The sequence below is a fragment of the Arachis ipaensis genome, chromosome B4 (assembly GCF_059453495.1).
Source record: "Arachis ipaensis isolate K30076 ecotype BB chromosome B4, ASM5945349v1, whole genome shotgun sequence".
Taxonomy (NCBI): domain Eukaryota; kingdom Viridiplantae; phylum Streptophyta; class Magnoliopsida; order Fabales; family Fabaceae; genus Arachis; species Arachis ipaensis.
This window is the reverse complement of record NC_142439.1, coordinates 56,639,759-56,651,589: the sequence shown is the minus strand read 5'-3', so window position 1 is coordinate 56,651,589 and position 11,831 is coordinate 56,639,759. Positions and strand designations below refer to the sequence as shown.

The following is an 11,831-nucleotide window of genomic DNA, read 5'->3' as shown; positions in this document are numbered from 1 at the left end:
TTCAACCTTTACTAACACGTCCTCTACTTGTCCATAAGCCTGTTTTCTTGAGCTGTCTGCCATCTCTAATGAGATTTTAGCAGCTTGCACCCCATAGATTCCCAGTTTCTCTATTACAGAGAGGGGCATGAGGTTTATTCCTGAACCAAGGTCGCATAGAGCCTTAAAGATCATGGTGCCTATGGTACAGGGTATTATGAACTTTCCAGGATCCTGTCTCTTCTGAGGCAATGTCAGTTGATCCAGATCACTTAGTTCATTGATGAACAAGGGAGGTTCAACTTCCCAAGTATCAATGCCAAATAATTTGGCATTCAGCTTCATGATTGCACCAAGAAACTTGGCAGTTTGCTCTTCAGTAACATCCTCATTTTCTTCAGAAGAGGAATACTCATCAGAGCTCATGAAGGGCATAAGGAGGTTTAATGGAATCTCTATGGTCTCTAGATGAGCCTTAGAGTCCTTTGGTTCCTCAGAGGGAAGCTCCTTATTGATCACTGGACATCCCAGGAGGTCTTCCTCCTTGGGATTCACGTCCTCCACTCCCCTTGTAGGTTCGGCCATGGTGCTTATGTCAATGGCCTTGCACTCTCCTTTTGGGTTCTCTTCTGTATTGCTTGGGAGAGTACTGGGAGGGATTTCAGTGATCCTTTTACTCAGCTGGCCCACTTGTGCTTCCAGATTTCTAATGGAAGATCTTGTTTCATTCATGAAACTTACAGTGGCCTTAGATAGATCAGAGACTAAGTTTGTTAAATTAGAAGTATTTTGTTCAGAGTTCTCTGTCTGTTGCTGAGTGGATGATGGAAAAGGTTTATTATTGTTAAACCTGTTTCTTCCACCATTAATAAAGCCTTGTTGAGGCTTTTGATCCTTCCATGAGAAATTTGGATGATTTCTCCATGATGAGTTATAGGTGTTTCCATAAGGTTCACCTAAGTAATTCACCTCTGCTATTGCAGGGTTCTCAGGATCATAAGCTTCTTCTTCATAAGAAGCCTCTTGAGTACTGTTGGATGCAGCTTGCATTCCATGCAGACTCTGAGAAATCATATTGACTTGCTGAGTCAATATTTTATTCTGAGCCAATATGGCATTCAAAGTATCAACTTCAAGAACTCCCTTCTTCATAGGCGTCCCATTACTCACAGGATTCCTTTCAGAAGTGTACATGAACTGGTTATTAGCAACCATGTCAATGAGTTCTTGAGCTTCTGCAGGCATTTTCTTTAGGTGAATGGATCCACCTGCAGAAGTGTCCAGTGACATCTTTGATAGCTCAGATAAACCATCATAGAATATATCCAGGATGGTCCATTCTGAAAGCATGTCAGAAGGACACTTTTTGGTCAACTGTTTGTATCTTTCCCAAGCTTCATAGAGGGATTCACCTTCTTTCTGTCTGAAGGTTTGAACATCAGCTCTAAGCTTGCTCAGCTTTTGAGGAGGAAAGTACTTGGCTAAGAAAGCCGTGACCAGCTTATCCCAAGAGTTCAGGCTGTCTTTGGGTTGAGAATCCAACCATAATCTAGCTCTGTCTCTTACAGCAAAAGGGAAAAGCATGAGCCTGTAGACTTCAGGATCTACTCCATTAGTCTTAACAGTATCACATATCTGCAAGAATTCAGTTAAGAACTGAAAAGGATCTTCAGATGGAAGTCCATGAAACTTGCAGTTCTGCTGCATCAGAGAAACTAATTGAGGTTTCAGCTCGAAGCTGTTTGCTCCAATGGCAGGAATGGAGATGCTTCTTCCATGTAAATTGGAATTAGGTGCAGTAAAGTCACCAAGCATCTTCCTTGCATTATTATTATTTTCGGCTGCCATCTCCTTTTCCTGTTCGAAAATTTCTGAAAGGTTATCTCTGGATTGTTGTAATTTAGCTTCTCTTAATTTTATCTTCGGAGTCCTTTCAGGTTCTGGATCTGCTTCCACAAGAATGTTCTTATCCTTGCTCCTGCTCATATGACAAAGAAGAAGGCACAGAAAAATAATAATAATAATAGAGATCCTTTATACCACAGTATAGGGATCCCTGTGTGAGTAGAAGAAGAGGGGGAGACAAAGAATGTAATATAATGGAAGAAACACAACTGTGAGGAGGGTTGAGATGTGAGATGAGATGTTAGTAGATGAATAAATAAATAGAATAAGACGAGAGAGAAGGAATTTTCGAAAATAATTTTTGAAAAAGAGTTAGTGATTTTTGAAAATAGTTTTTGAAAAATGTTAGTAATTTTCAAAAATTAAGATTTAAAAATTAAAATAATTAATAAATTAAAAAGAAATTTTGAAAAAGGGGGAAGATATTTTCGAAAATGAGAGAGAGAGAGTTAGTTAGGTAGTTTTGAAAAAGTTAAGAAACAAACAAAAAGTTAGTTAGTTAGTTGAAACAAATTTTGAAAAGATAAGAAGTTAGGAGGTTAGAAAAGATATTTTGAAATCACATTTTTGAAAAAGGTAAGATATTTTTGAAAAGATATGATAGAAATTAGTTTTGAAAAAGATTTGATTTTTAAAATCACAATTAATGACTTGATTCACAAGAAATCACAAGATATGATTCTAGAACTTAAAGTTTGAATCTTTCTTAACAAGCAAGTAACAAACTTCAAATTTTTGAATCAAAACATTAATTGATTATGTTATTTTCAAAAATTTGATATAAAAATAAGAAAAAGATTTTTGAAAAATATCTTTGGAATTTTCGAAAATAACTAAGAATTTTGAAAAAGATTTGATTTTTGAAAAAGTTTTTGAAAAAGATAAGATTTTCAAATTGAAAATTTGATTTGACTCATGAGAAACAATTTGATTTTAAAAATTTTTGAAAATGTCAATCCAAATTTTCGAATTTGATGAGAGAAAAAGGGAAAGATATTTTTTTGATTTTTGAATTTTTATGATGAGAGAGAAAAACAACAAAAAGACTCAATGCATGAAAATTTTGAATCAAAACAATGAATGCATGCATGAATGATATGAATGTCAAGATGAACACCAAGAACACTTTGAATATCAAGATGAACATCAAGAACATATTTTTGATGCAAAGAAAACATGCATGACACCAAACTTAGAAATCTTTAATGCTTAGGCACTAAGTATTCAAGAATGCATATGAAAAACACCATACAACACAAAACAAAAAATCATCAAGATCAAACAAGAAGACTTACTAAGAACAACTTGAAGATCATGAAGAACACTATGAATGCATGAAATTTTCGAAAAATACAAGATGCACATGCAATTGACACCAAACTTATAACATGACACAAGACTCAAACAAGAAACACAAAAATATTTTTGATTTTTATGATTTTATGATTTTTTTGTATTTTCTTTTAATTTTTTCGAAAATTATTGTGACAAGTAAAAATAAGGATTCCAAAATTTTTAATATGAATTCCAGGAATCTTGCCATGTTAGTCTTAAAGCTCCAATCAAAGGGTCAGGCATGGCTTAATAGCCAGCCAACCTTTAATAAAAATATGAGTGTAATTCAGACATGACAAGCCAAACATGCCCTATGCAAAAGAATTGGACATGACTCCACTGAGGTGATTAGTTGAAGGCCAATCCCAAAGCAGTTTGGGTATGGTTTTACAGCCAGATAGGCTTCAACATGCTTCATGAGACACTAGAATTCATTCTTAAAATTTTGAAGCCATAGAATAATTTATTTTTGAAAACATTATTTTTAGTAAATTTTTTTCGAAAACAAGTGAGAAAAATTTGAAAAATTTTTTTGAAAACAAAACAAAAAGAAAATTACCTAATCGGAGCAACAGGATGAACCGTCAGTTGTCCAAACTCAAACAATCCCCGGCAACGGCGCCAAAAACTTGGTACGCAGAATCGTGATTACACTTTAATTATGTAAAATTCATCGCTCTTTCTTTCCCTGGCAATGGCTCCAAAAATATGGTGCCAATACCATGGTTCACAATTCCGTGTAACTGACTAGCAAGTGCACTGGGTCGTCCAAGTAATACCTTACGTGAGTAAGGGTCGAATCCCACAGAGATTGTCGGTATGAAGCAAGCTATGGTCACCTTGTAAATCTCAGTCAGGCGGATATCAAACAGTAATGGGTTTTCGAAAATAAATAATAGAATAGGGATAGAGGTACTTATGTAAATCATTGGTGAGAATTTCAGATAAGCGAATGGAGATGCTTTTCGTTCCTCTGAACCTCTGCTTTCCTGCTATCTTCATCCAGTCAGTCTTACTCCTTTCCATGGCTGGCTTTATGTGATACATCACCATTGTCAACGGCTACTTTCGGTCATCTCTCGGGAAAATGATCCAATGCCCTGTCACGGCACGGCTAATCGTCTGGAGGCATCACCCTTGTCAATGGCTTCATCTTATCCTCTCAATGAAAATGATCAACGCACCCTGTCACGGCACGGCTATTCATCTGTCGGTTCTCGATCATGCTGGAATAGGATTTACTATCCTTTTGCGTCTATCACTAACGCCCTACAATCGCGAGTTTAGAGCTCGTCACAGTCATCCAATCATTGAATCCTACTCGGAATACCACAGACAAGGTTTAGACCTTCTGAATTCTCTTGGATGCCACCATCATTCTAGCTTACGCCACGAAGATTCTGGTTAGGAGATCTAAGAGATACTCATTCAGTCGAAGGTAGAACGGAAGTGGTTGTCAGGCACGCGTTCATAGGGAATGATGATGATTGTCACGTTCATCACATTCAGGTTGAAGTGCGAATAAATATCTTAGAAGCGAAATAAGATGAATTGAATAGAAAACAGTAGTACTTTGCATTAATCTTTGAGGAACAGCAGAGCTCCACACCTTAATCTATGGAGTGTAGAAACTCTACCGTTAAAATTACATAAGTGAAAGGTCCAGGCATGGCCGAGATGGCCAGCCCCCAAAACGTGATCAATAGATCAAAAGATAATCCAAAGATGTCAAATACAATAGTGAAATGTCCTATTTATAATAAACTAGCTACTAGGGTTTACAGAAGTAAGTAATTGATGCATAAATCCACTTCCGGGGCCCACTTGGTGTGTGCTTGGGCTGAACTTGAGTGTTGCACGTGTAGAGGTCCTTTCTGGAGTTGAACGCCAGCTTTTGTGCCAGTTTGGGCGTTCAACTCTGGTTTTGGCTCCTTTTCTGGCGCTGTACGCCAGATTTGGGCAGAGAGCTGGCGTTGAACGCCAGTTTGCATCGTCTATTCTTGACCAAAGTATAAACTATTATATATTTCTGGAAAGCCCTGGATGTCTACTTTTCAACGCAATTGGAAGCGCGCCATTTCGAGTTCTATAGCTCCAAAAACTCCACTTTGAGTGCAGGGAGGTCAGAATCCAACAGCATCAGCAGTCCTTCTTCAACCTCTGAATCTGATTTCTGCTCAAATCCCTCAATTTCAGCCAGAAAATACCTGAAATCACAGAAAAACACACAAACTCATAGTAAAGTCCAGAAATGTGAATTTAACATAAAAACTAATGAAAACATCTCTAAAAGTAGCTAGATCCTACTAAAAACATACTAAAAACAATGCCAAAAAGCGTATAAATTATCCGCTCATCAGACACTTCCTGATTAGAGCTTTGTATCATTCCCATGCCTCATACAAGGGTTCAGCATGCATTTGTGTGAATGTTTGCACTTCAGTCTTCAATCTAATAACTCTTTGAGGTGGGTAAAACTTGGCAAGGAAATTGGTTACTAGATCATCCCAATTGTTGATGCTGTCTCTTGGGAAGGATTCCAACCATTGAGTGGCTTTGTCTCTGAGAGAAAATGGAAATAGCAGTAGCTTGTAACTGTCAGGGTGCACACCATTGGTTTTGACAGTGTCACAAATCCTTAAGAAGGTGGACAAGTGTTGGTTAGGGTTTTCAAGTGGTCCTCCTCCATAAGAACAATTGTTTTGAACCAAGGTGATGAGTTGTGGCTTTAGTTCAAAGTTATTTGCATTAACATTTGGGGTGAGAATGCTACTCCCACAATGTCTAGGATCTGCACATGTGTAGGAAGCCAAAACTCTTCTCTGTGATGGATTATTGTTGTTATTGGCTACTCCTTCTGGTGGATTTGGTGGGTTTGTTAAGTGTTCCTCCATATCTTGGAATTCTTCTTCTGACTCCTCTTCTCCAACAATGTTTTTCCCTCTTTCAGCTCTTCTTAATCTTCTGAGGGTTCTTTCGTCTTGTTCATAAAATCTGGGTATAACTCTCCTTGTACCTGACATACAACCAAAGCATAAGAATCACACAACACCAGAAAGGCAATAACACTTCAATCCAGATAGTTAGTGTGTTAGTCAAAAATTAAAGAAACAGAAAATAAAAAGTGCTTGATCTAGATCTCCACTTCACTTAATCATTTCAATCTAATTCAATCCCCGGCAACGGCGCAAAAAACTTGATGTGTGGAAAACGATCCAACACAAAACTCATCGGCAAGTGGACCGGGTCGCATCAAGTAATAATAACTCACATGAGTGAGGTCGATCCCACAGGGACTGAAGGATTGAGCAATTTTAGTTTAGTGGTTGATTTAGTTAAGCGAATCAAGTATTGGTTGAGTGGCTTGGAATTAACAGAAACTAAATTGCTTGAAATGTAAAGGGAGAGGGAAGAATTGCAGTAAATTAAAGAACAGGAAAGTAAAAGTGCTGAATCTTAAAGAACAAGTAAAGTAAATTGCAGAAACTTAGATTGCAAGAAATGTAAATGACTGAAGCTTAAAGTACAAGAAATGCAAATTGCTTGAATCATAAAAGGAATTGGGAATTGGGATCGCAGAATTTAAACAAGAACAAGTAAATTGCATTAAACAGAAGAGTAGAATGTGGATTGAGGTAAAGTAGATCTAGGCAGAAAAGTAGAAATGCTTGAGAAATTAAAACAGAAAATGACTTGTGCTTAAATTGCAGCAAATTAAAAGAAGTTGAAGATCTCAGGAGTGGAAGAGACTAGAAAACAAGTCTAGATCTCAAATCCTTCCTTGATCCAACAAGAGCAATTGCAAAAGAAATAAAGAAAAGTAAATTGCAGAATTAAAGAGAAGATAAAGCAGTAAAGTAAACAGAAATGGAAATTCAATTATGCAGAGAAAGTAAACAAGAGATCTCAAGGTGAGATTGAAATAGAAGTTCTTCAATTCTTTACCCAAGATCAAAAGCAAGAAAAGTAAAGAGTGCTTAAGCAAGAACAAGGAAGAAGAGAGATCAATTCCTCTTTCCAATTCTCTAAGATCTAAATTCCAAAGTAAAAGCTCAAAAATGAAAATGAAAGTTCAAAAGAAAAATTCAAAGTAAAATATAGAGGTCCTAACTAAATCAAACTAGCTTCTATTTATAAACTTTCTATTCTTGGATTTTAGAATTTGGATGGGCTTTCAAATTTGGAGAAGAAATGAATTAAATTGGATTTTTAGTGAATTTTGGCCCAGGTGCACCTCCCAGGGGCAAGCTCAGTTGGAAAACCAAACTGAGCGCCCAAATGTTGCCTTGCTTGTGTGATTTGGTGCGTCAGACTTGGCCATGCTTCATTACACTAGAGCTCAGATAGAATTTTGAACTGAGCTCTAAGTGTGTAAATGTTGTGCGCCTCATGGGATCCTGGCCGTGTCAAGGTGCGCATGACAAGCTCCCTTGTGAGCATTTTGTTGCGCTAAAGAGTGGGAGGCTTGGGGAGAGTGGTGCTCAGTTGGGAAAACCAACTGAGCTCTCCTTGGTGGCGCCTTGCTCTTGTCTTCAAGGTCCCAAGTTCAAATCCTGGTGGAAGCAAGTTTGAAGCGAATTTCCTTGGAAGAGTGGGCGCTCCTCCTTCCCCTTTCATGAAGCTCCTTGGTTCGAACCCTCCTGTATGCATCTTTGCTCATTTTCTTTGCATTTAAAAGTGGCGCCCCTCCTTGTGTTTCAAAGAGCTCCCTGGTTCGAACCTTGGCCAATGCATCTTGGATTATTTTCCTTGCAAGCTTGGTAGTGATAGATCCCTTGTTCGAACCTTGGAGGAAGCATTTTAGCTAATTCTTTTTGATTTTTCTTGCAAGGAGCGTTCCTTGCCTCCTTTTGGTCCTTGGTTCGAAACTTGGTGGCTTCCTCCCTTGGAACTTCATCTTGAATTAATTTTGAGAAGCCCCCGATAAAGCTCACTTAGTGAACTGAGCCTTATGTTGTTTCCTTGCTTTCTTTAGTGCTCAGTTAACTAATTGAACTGAGCTTGGTGCTTTGCTCTTTCCCATTTGTCTTTGTGAAGCTCAGTTTGCTTTCTCAACTTGGCTTCCATTCTTCTTTGATTTTCGCCACACTTTTCCTCTCTTGGGCACGTTTCTTATGCCACGCTTTTCTTCTTTTCTTCTTTCTTCACCTACAAGTAATCAAAACAACCAATCAAAGTATCACCAAATTCACAAGGCTTATAAATGATTAAAAATCAATGAAATTTGACTTCAACCTCATGATTTAGCATCAAATAAATGGTGGTTATTTGATTCAAAGAAGTTATGCATTTTCATTCCAAATTACTTACTTAGAATGCAAGAAAGTGCATAAAACCTAATAAAAACAAAGAAAAAGGCTAGTGAAACTAGGCTAAGATGACTTGTCATCAATGTCTGCCGAGCTTCCCTGGTCAACCAGTGTTCGGTGGAGGTTGGCATTGGCCAGTCTGATGGTAACGACTACAGGATCGTCATGTTCAGGAATGATGCCAACGGCATCTTCTTTGGTGAAAGGAATGGTGGGGAGGTCGGGCAACTTACTCCCCTCTCCGACATGGTATACCTCCTTGAGGTGTCTTTTGCGAGACAACTTAGAGATTCCTCCTCCTGCGAATCCTCCATTGATCATGTGAACATGCCTTTCTAGGGTGTGAGGGGGGCATTTAGCTCGTCTTCCCTCTTCCTCTGTTCGTCTCTTTTTTGGCTCATCCGTTCTGTAGGCTAGGAATCAATCTAGTCTTCCTTCTCGAGCCAATTTTTCTAGAACGGTCTTTAAGTCGTAGCATTCGTGTGTGGGGTGCCCGTAGATTTTGTGGTATTCGCAGTACTCGGTCTGACTTCCTCCCCTTTTGTGTTTAATTGGACGGGGTGGTGGGATCTTTTCTATGAAACATATTTTCCTGTAGACATCTACCAAAGACACCCGAAGAGGAGTATAATTGTGGTATTTCCTGGGCTTCTCTGCCGGCTGGTCTTCTTTCTTTCTTGGCTCCTTGTCTTTGTCCTGGGATGGGTAGGAGAACCCTGACTTGTAGCTCTCTCCTAGTCGGGAGTTTTCCTCTATGTTGATATATTTCTCCGCTCGTTCTTGTACCTCATTCAGGGATGTCAGATGCTTCTTAGATATGGAGTGACTGAATGGCCCTTCCCGTAGGATGTTGATAAGTCCTATGATGACCGCTTCTGTAGGGAGATTCTATATGTCGAGGCACGCTTTGTTGAATCTTTCCATGTAGCTTAGGAGACTTTCTCGATTTCCCTGCTTGATCCCTAGTAGACTTGGAGCGTGTTTGGTTTTGTCTTTTTGATTGGAGAACCTGGCGAGGAATTTTTTGGCAAGGTCATTAAAGCCTGTGATTGATCTCGGGGGCAAGTGATTTAAGAGAATTGTCGTGTCGGTATAGAATTTCACAGAAAATGAATGAACTCTCGTTGCAAGTATAGTTCCACACCAACAAACAATCCTCCCAATCAAAAATTTGAGTTGTCACGAATAACAAACCCCAAATAAGAATTAACCGGAGTATTTGGACTCCGGATCATCTCACAAGGAATTACAATGAAGTGTATGATTATTAGCTATGAAGGGGTAAGGGGGTTTTGAATTGATAAGAGGACAAGAATTTAAATGTGCAAGAAAAGCAAATCAAGCAAGCAATTAAAGAAGAGAGACATTCATGGCAAGAGTTGAAATCATAGGCTTTCTATCCTAGTCATACAATGATTAATTCATCTTATTTAGTCAACTCCAACACATAGGGAGAAATTCAAACAAGATTAATCAATCATATCACAATAATAAACAAGAATTTATCCTATTTCATCATCTCCAACATTGGAAGAAGGTATAAGTTATCTTCCATGAGAGAAAGTAAAACAAGACTTGTTTATCTCAATCCAATATCCTAATCAACTCACTAATTGAATTAGCAAAAGATTAGAGTCAATGGAAATAATATTAACTAACAACTCTAGATCACCAATATTAGTTGGGTATTCATGACTCAAGATTGCCTAATTACTCTTTCCAAGCCAAGAATGCTCAAAATCTACTCTAAAGCCCAACCAAGTATTTTGTCAAACACTTGGTGGGTACAAATAGAAAGCATGGTAAAAGTGCAAGAATAATAAATCTACCAACTACTAATTACAAGAAAAGTAAATTCACAATTCAAATCATCAATAAAGAAACATCAACTATCAAATCTCATTAAAAGAAAATCCAAATCCAACATGAGTCCATGAACATAAAAGAAGCATAAAAGTAAAATTAACATCACAAACTAAGAGAATGAAAGTGTAGAAGCAAAAAAATCATAAAGGAAACAAGATGAAAAGATGAGATTAAACCTAGATCTAGGAGAGATTAACCTAACCTAATTCTAGAGAGAAGAGGGAGCTTCTCTCTCTAAAAACTAACCTACATGATGCTATACTAACAAACAATTTCTCCCTCCTTTGCCCAATCTTGAATTTTGCATGAAATAGCATTAGAAATGAGTTGGGTTGGGCCCAAAGTGCTTCAGAAATCGCTGGGGGCAATTTCACTTTAGTGGGCCACGAGCAGCATCGGCGTGCGCACCCCTAAACGTGAAGCAACATATGGCAAATTTTATATCATTTTAAAGCCCCGAATGTTAGCTTTCCAACACAACTGGAACTGCATCATTTGGTCTTTTGTAGCTCAAGTTATGGTCATTTGAGTGCGAAGAGGTCAGGCTTGACAACTCTACGGTTTCTTTGATTTCTTCCTGAGTTCTCCCACTTTGCATGCTTTTCTTCTCACTTCTTCCATCCAATACTCGCCTTATGAACCTGAAATCACTCAACAAACATATCAAGTCATCGAATGGAATTAAAGTGAATTAATATTACCAATTTTAGGGCCTAAAAAGCATGTTTTCATATTTAAGCACAAATCAAGGGAGAATTGCAAAACCATGCTATTTCATTGAATAAATGTGAGAAAAGGTGATAAAATCTCCCCAAATAAGCACAAGATAAACCACAAAACCAGGGTTTATCAGCAAGCTGTCGAATCACTTTATTGCCGTTTTGGTGAGGGTATAGGAAGGCCCTGCAACGGGTTGCATCTGAGGCATCCGTAAGATACATCCAACTTCTAAAGTTGCAGAGAGGATGGCTTAGATCGGATGTTCCATCATATGGGGGTCATGTTAGGGGCCTTGAAGTCCTTTGGGACTTTAGCCATTATGATTTATTTTGTGAATGGATCTTGCTCTCTGTGGGGGCTAGTTTCACGGCTGGATCGAGCAGTTTTAGCTTTGAGGTCGGCTTTAAGTTTTTGGAGTTTCTCTTTTAGCTCCCGGCGTCGTCTTGTTTCTCTTTGTAGATCTCGCTTGGTCTCTTGTTCAAACTGTTTGAGGAGGTCTTGCTTCTCACGGATGGCATCTAGAATTTCTGCGTTCTGGGGTTGCTTGTCCCCCTTGGAGTGGTGTGCATCCTTTGATGAGGTTGGTATGACATCTGTGTTTTTTGTCAGTGTTCCATCTTCCAACCCGGAAGTGTGATCATTTGTAGGGGGGTTGTTTGCCATGATGGTGGGATGACTTCCAGGTTTCCGGTAACGGCGCCAATGTTCCGAGGGTTA

At 38.5% G+C, this 11,831-nt stretch overlaps 1 non-coding gene across 1 annotated transcript; it reads left to right on the top strand.

Annotated features, from left to right (window-relative positions):
- The first annotated feature begins 1,323 nt into the window (after positions 1–1,323).
- On the top strand, positions 1,324–1,431 carry LOC148567672 (small nucleolar RNA R71). The gene has a single exon (XR_015881811.1). It is a non-coding gene; the product is annotated as a small nucleolar RNA R71 (small nucleolar RNA).
- The last annotated feature ends 10,400 nt before the right edge of the window (positions 1,432–11,831 follow it).